This window comes from Octodon degus, unplaced genomic scaffold (genome assembly GCF_000260255.1).
Source record: "Octodon degus isolate 3935 unplaced genomic scaffold, OctDeg1.0 scaffold00127, whole genome shotgun sequence".
In the NCBI taxonomy this organism is placed as follows: domain Eukaryota; kingdom Metazoa; phylum Chordata; class Mammalia; order Rodentia; family Octodontidae; genus Octodon; species Octodon degus.
This window is the reverse complement of record NW_004524703.1, coordinates 5121047-5127046: the sequence shown is the minus strand read 5'-3', so window position 1 is coordinate 5127046 and position 6000 is coordinate 5121047. Positions and strand designations below refer to the sequence as shown.

At 53.5% G+C, this 6000-nt stretch overlaps 1 protein-coding gene across 1 annotated transcript in view; it reads left to right on the top strand.

The window, feature by feature from the left end:
* The first annotated feature begins 11 nt into the window (after positions 1–11).
* Gng4 (G protein subunit gamma 4) overlaps positions 12–6000 on the top strand; it is a 49747-nt gene continuing 43758 nt past the window's right edge. The window contains exon 1 of the mRNA XM_004640837.2: positions 12–82. The gene's annotated coding sequence lies outside the window, so the exon portion shown is untranslated. The remainder of the gene's footprint in view (positions 83–6000) is intronic.

The following is a 6000-nucleotide window of genomic DNA, read 5'->3' as shown; positions in this document are numbered from 1 at the left end:
CGCAGCCCGCGCCGCGATGCCGCTTGGCCCTGCCGCCCCCTGCGAGCGCCGCGCTGGGGACCCCGCCTGCGCCTGAGCTGCGGTAAGTGGCGCTGCGGCCGCCGGGGTCCCGGGCTTCCCCGGGGGAAGAAGCCTCGGCCTGTGTCCGCAAGCTCAGAGCGAGCCGGGAGCCGAAGGGAAACTCGGGCGGAAAAGTGTCCAAACTGGAGAAGCCGCTCCGGCGCCCCGTGTCTCCCCGAAGCTGCCCGCGACACAAAATCCCGAGGTCCCCGGCGGGGCCCCCCGAGCGTGCGCCCGCGATCCCGACCCCCTCGCCGCGCCCAGGGGTGGACTGTGGGGCGCCTGTCGTCCCCCGAGGGGACGTGGGGGGAAGAAGATGGAGTGGCCCTGGGTCGCTGTCAGGGATCAGGTGTTTAGACACCTGCCTCTGGAGCGGACCGAGCGGACCGAGCGGGAACTTGGGGCCCCTCCTCCGAGGCATCCGACCCCCTTCTCCCCGCCGACCTCTCAAGGGAGGACCTTGGGTTTAATTTTTTAATCGCCTCTGAAATAAACGTCAGAAGAGGTGGACCGGCAGGGAAGGAAAATGTTCTTTAAACGAATCTCCTTTTTCTGTGTTTTGATCTAAGGTGGTAGGAAGCCCCAAAATGTTGAAGTTTGATCGAGCGATAAAGTGGGTCCTGACACGGGGTCTGCTGCCCGCTTTCCCCCACCCCACCCCCATCCCGTGGCTGCCCGTTCCCTTCTTTCTGAGCCTCCTACCGGGTCTGTAAAAGGGTGACAGGGGGCTAGCGGGTTCAGCCAGAGCAAGAGGCCGCCTAAGGCGTCGCCTCTGTGCCCCTTTAAAACCTGTCAGCCTGTCCTCTGCTATGAGCGAGGTGTGAAGGTTCCCACGGTGGGCCCCGAAGATTCCGCGTAAATGCCTCGCCGCTGCAGCGGGCCACTCGGCCCTGCGTTGTTCCTGCGTTCCTGGGGCAACTCCTGTGCCTGACGGCCTGCAGTGGGGGAAGGGAGGCAGCCGCCATCTGATCGGCCCTGTTCCCTGCCGAGCCTACTGTGCTAACAGCTGGGTGTGGAGCTGGAAGCCTTGTCTGGCCTTGGGGGACGAGACTCAGCACCTGTAACTTTGATCTCTGTCAGTGTGTGTGGCCATGGTGCGGGAGAAATAGCAGATGTGTGTTGACGAGGGTCTGTTGTGCCGCTTTGCTAGGCAAATGGACTCACCTGGGGGTTGTTAGGTTGCAGTAACTTCTCGACAAGGGACATCCTGTCGGCCCCTCCACAACCCTCTGCTCCAGCCCTTGTCCCCTCAGATGAACTCACCCAAGAGAACCTGTGGGAGGGGTCTGACCGCTGTGAAAGAGTGCAGCAAAGGGGCTCTTCCCAACAGCCCCCTCTGGGCTGGGCAGCTGTCTTTTTCATTTCTCAAGCAGATTTCTAATAAAGGAACTGAAAAACAAAACAAAACAAAACAAAAAAAAGCTTTCTCCTGTTCATTTCACAGTTTTAAAAGTAAAAGTGACAGTCCCCAAAGCCTCCAAATCTCAGTGCATCCTTGGAAATGGTAGAACATCAGGTGGGAGCAGGGGGCCTGGTCCCTGGGAAGCAGGTGCCCCCCCCCCCCCCCCGCTGTCTCCAGGGGGCAGGACAGACCGCTGGCACTGAGGAGTGGTCCAGTGTGTTGCCGCCTGCCACCTACTGCACCACAATTAATGACTCCAGGGCAAGCAGCCAAATGGCAGAGGGGATTTTAAAGTCATCTTCATTTATTTATTACACATCTTGCTATCATTTGTTTTTGTTTTTTAGTTTGCCTCCTTTTTGTTCTGCTTGAAAAGCAAAGAATGCCTAATAATATGTATCAGAAGCTTACCCTTTTCTTCATGGAATTTTGAGGCATAGATTTTTAAACCATTTCCTGGGTTTTGTTCCCAGAACACCTTCAGGAGCATCTACTATCTAATCTGGCTGATATCCCTTGGCCTTTTTATTCCCTCTAGACACATGCGACACAGAGACTTTCATTATTCAGGTACAAGGATTATTTGTTCAGTTTACGCAGATGAGAAACCAAAACTTAGTGAACACTGAACTATCCCATCCCCAGTGGCTGGCAAGGATATCTTAATTGAAAGCCAAAGAAACTAAATCAGGAAAGAAAAGCACAGCAACCAAGCCCGAATATGGCGGCTAAAGGGCTCGAAGTAGCTGATTAAAACAGATGAAGAATAAGCCAGAGGCCTGAGTCACATGATCAGATGTGAAAACACAAATGAAACCTCCATTTAAAGAAGGAAGTAGAGGCAACGAAGCCTTCAGAGGAGCAATTAGCAGCTCAGAGAGCACTCGGGCCTCATCAGCGTTGGTGAGGGCAGGTGGCAGCTGATGTGCCATGTCTCTTGTGTCCTGGGATCTTTATTGATGCTGCCATGCTTGCTGTAGTTGGCCGTGGGTGCCAAGGAGTCATGAGGGCAGTAAGTCAGGGTGGAGAAGCTGTTGTTCTTCCTGGGGTTCTGGGCTTCTGCCAGCAGATCAACAAAGGCCCAAACTAAAGGATGAGAAGTACCCCTCTCACCTGCAGGGCCAGTGCCACAGTGGGCTTCCCATGCCCTCCCCTCCACCCCCTGTTCTTAGCTGTGTGGGGGTCTATGTCTGCACAGAACTGCCATCTTCCTCTACAGCATCTTTTCAGCCTGTTTGGGGGAAACACTGCCCTGAAGGACCTGCAGAGGCACCCTGGGTGGAAATTTCCAGCAGACCCTTTCGCCCTTCCATAGCTGGTACAGAATGGATATGAGTCAGTTCCTATTTGGTTTTGATTTTGGCTCAGCAATCTTAGAAATCTCCCGTATCCCCTGTGCCCCAGCTGTCATCACTCATAGCCTTGGGCTGCACCTATGAGCCAGTGCATGGTCAATCCCTGGGCACCCTGGGCCACAGCCTGAAGCGGCCCATCTTCACAGTGGGCACTCGCTGTGCATGGGAGACACAAGTGTCCCAAAGATGTGGGCACATGTCAAGCTTTCTGACTAACTGTCCAGGCAGTGGTAAGTGTGGACTGTGCCTGAGAAGGGAAGAAGATGGACACTGAGTGGAGCACCCAAACCTTGAGCTCCAGGGAAATGATTAAGGGAAACTCAGTGCTGTTGGCCTCTGAGTTCTTTCCGGAACAGGGTGAAAGTGGCTTTCTCTTGGTGTCACCCAGTTCTCTCTAGCTGTGGTGTTGTATCTGATGAGGGCAGAGCCACTTGTGTCTTCTGCTGACCTGGACCCTTGGGTGCCCCATCACTGCTGGCTGCCTCTTATCCAGGTAGCTGCACAGGTCAGCCTTGCCCCTGTTGGTTGGCTGATGTCAGGTGGTATCTTTTGTGATTCTCTGAGCAACCCAGCAACTTTCTAGAACCTTCCTTGTTCTGCTTTGTTGGAGTGAATAGTCTGAAATAGTCACTGGTTAGAGCCTACATGTTTTTATTAAACAAGAATCTTCGTCATGGGAGTGGTCATCAGAGAGTCCTGCCAGTCCTCATGATGGATCTCACCAGGATAACCTCTCTTCGCTGAGTTTTACCATAATTATGGCTCAAAACTTTGCTTACCTCAGTCGATAGACACTATGGAAGGACTCTTTAAAATGTGCATATGGCTGAAAGTCATAGTTGTGTTCTTAGGGTACTGTAGAACACACCTTTGTGGGGTAAAGAGGTATTTTAGACAGTGGAAAAATGAGTGAGACATACTTGTGTCTTCCAAAGGACAAGTGACCCAGAGGGGAATCCATGTGTGAAAACAGCTTCCCTACCATGGATCAGGGCTATGACCAGTGCATTTAAAGATCGATGGGCACAAAACATGGAGAGCCTCTTCCTGAGGCCAGCGGGCACAGTAGTGCCTGTCCACCGAGGCTGTATCATCAACTGGTCCTGGGAAGCTGATGGAACTTTCCAAGCTGCATAAGCAGCAGGCTTTCAAGTGAGAGCTGAGCGCCCACCATGCTTCCAGAATGGTCATACAGGGGAGGAGAGTGGCAGGACGCATTGGGCTGCACATACAAAGGCTGTTGAGTGACACAGAAAGGGTCTGCCCTGTGAAGCATGGGTCCAGGACAGTTGTTAGCAAAAGCAGGACTGAGCGCATCTGATCTTGGCCCTGAGCTCTGTGTGGTGTGGGGCTAGTCACCAGGTGCTGGGAGAGGTCAGGGCCCTGGGAAGGCTCCAAGGTTGCTCAGCCCCATCTCTGACAGTGCTTTCATCTGGCCGGAGGCAGCAGGCCAGGCAGTTGTTTCAATCTGGGGACTTCAAGGTCTCCAATTTGGGCTGAGAAGTAATGTGACCTGGTTTGGTGAATGGAGTTGGCAAGTGAAGAGGGCTTCTATAACTTGCCAAGTGAGGAGGTGACATTCAGGGGACAGGTGGGTCCAGAGCTGAGTAGAAGGCCAGCCAGAGACTGGAGGGTGGCAGCACTGGTACCCAGGGGAAGCTGTACAGCACATGAGGTTATCCAGGGTATCCAAGACCTGGTGAGCCACATAGGAGCCCAGGACTCCAAGAACAAAGTGAAATTTGGGGCAAACCAAAATTTTCTCCGTGAAATGCACACTCTTCCTTTTGTGATGGCCTCATTCCATGCATGCTAGATGAGCACCCTGCCTCTGAGCTGCGCCCAGCCTGTGTGCTCCTTCTGATGTAGGCTTTCCTGGGTTGGATTCCTTCAGCTGCCCTGTCCTCCAGTCTGGGAAACAGCAGCCAGCAGCCCGAGCCACGCCTCCCCGGCTGACTCATTCTGTCTGCACACAAGTGGTGGCAGTTCTGCCTCTTCTTTTGTTCCCCTGCTGCTCCTGGATTTGGTTGGATGCTCTGGAACCATCAGTCTCTCGCTTCATGTCCACAGCAGAGGATCTGCGTATTGGCTCCAGTCTCTAGCTGAAGGAGAGCTCTTAGGTTTTGCTCAAACTTCCCGGCCAGCCGTTTTCCTACCCCTGAAGCTTTGGGGGAGCCACCTGAGCCAGCTGCGGACTAGGCTGCTGCCAGGCTTGGGCAGGGCCTCTCTGGCCCTTGGTCTCCTGGGGCGCTGTCTGCGGTCCCCACCCTGTTTGCTCAGGGCCTCTGTGTGCTCTGGCTGCTCTGGCTGCTCTCTCTGCTTGGAAGAGAGAATGCCTTCTGGGGTGGAGCCGGGAGCCAGCCTCTCGCCCTGAAGAACACCTCTGCTGAGAGCACAGTGACCCCCAGAGCAGACCTCACATGCCTTCCAACAGGAGATTGCTCTGAAGTTCTAAGCCCTGGAGAGGGATGTGAGTACGTGTGTCCGCCCGTGCTCGCTTCGGCAGCACATATACTAAAATTGGATTATCTCCACCCTTCGGTCTCCTAAAGTGGTCAGGCATTAGGACCTGAGAATCCCAGCCTGTCTTGCTTATTTTTTCTCATTGCTGAAACAAAATACCTGAAAATGAGAGTTAAAAGAGGAAAAGTTTACTTAGCTCTCAGTTTGCAGAGGTTTCAGTGCCTCAAGCTGGTTCCAAGGTAGAGTGGATGGCAGGCGGGAGGCATCTCAGAGGAGAAACGGCTCATGACAGCAGAAGGTAGCAAAGCAAAAGACAAGCCTTTCCTCCCTTATTTTATCAGGCTGCCTGCCCCCAGGGCAAATCACACTCACATTCATGATCCTAGCCTTGCACCGGGGAGCAACCCCAGGTTGTCTCCTTTACTGTTTTATAAACTATCCAGCCTCAGGTATTCTGGGATAGCAGCACAACATGGACTAAGACCAAGACACATGATTTTAACACAGTGTGAAGTTAAAAACAGGTGCCCCTGGGACACAGCAAAGCAGTGAACCCCACCTTGAAGGTCCAGGGTTGACTCAGGATCTGGCCAGAGGAAGGATTAGAGCAGAGCCTGTGAGGGGCAGAGGCTTACCAGGCAGATAAGAACAACGGCTAACATTTGTTAAGTGCTTCCTATGGGCCATGCTGTGCTTTTTGTTTATTTGCTCACAGTTCTA